This window comes from Heptranchias perlo, unplaced genomic scaffold (assembly GCF_035084215.1).
Source record: "Heptranchias perlo isolate sHepPer1 unplaced genomic scaffold, sHepPer1.hap1 HAP1_SCAFFOLD_63, whole genome shotgun sequence".
Taxonomy (NCBI): domain Eukaryota; kingdom Metazoa; phylum Chordata; class Chondrichthyes; order Hexanchiformes; family Hexanchidae; genus Heptranchias; species Heptranchias perlo.
Genome location: NW_027139655.1, coordinates 1,332,801 through 1,333,334, shown reverse-complemented (window position 1 = coordinate 1,333,334; position 534 = coordinate 1,332,801).

The following is a 534-nucleotide window of genomic DNA, read 5'->3' as shown; positions in this document are numbered from 1 at the left end:
GAATACACTGGGGAATGAATTTACAGTTGTTTGTTAATATAGTCATGATAACCAACACACTGTTGACTGAATTTACAGTTGTTTGTTAATATCGTCATGATAACAAACACATTGGTGAATGAATTTACATTTTTTTGACAATATCGTCATAATAACCAATACACGGGTGAATGAATTTAATGTTGTTTGTTAAATTGGACATGATAACCAATACACTGGGGAATGAATTTGCAGTTGTTTGTTAATATAGTCATGAAAACTAAAACACTGGGGAATGAATTTACAGTTGTTTGTTAATGCAGTCATGATAACCAATACACTGGGCAATTATTTTTCAGTTGATTGATAAGATATTCATGATAATTAAAACACTGGGGAATGAAATAACGGATGTTTGTTAACGTAGTCAATGATAACCAATACACTGGGGAATTAATTTAAAGTTGTTGGTTAACATAGTCATGATAACTAAAACACTGGGGAATGAATTTACAGTTGTTAGTTAATGTAGTTATGATGACCAATTCACCGGGG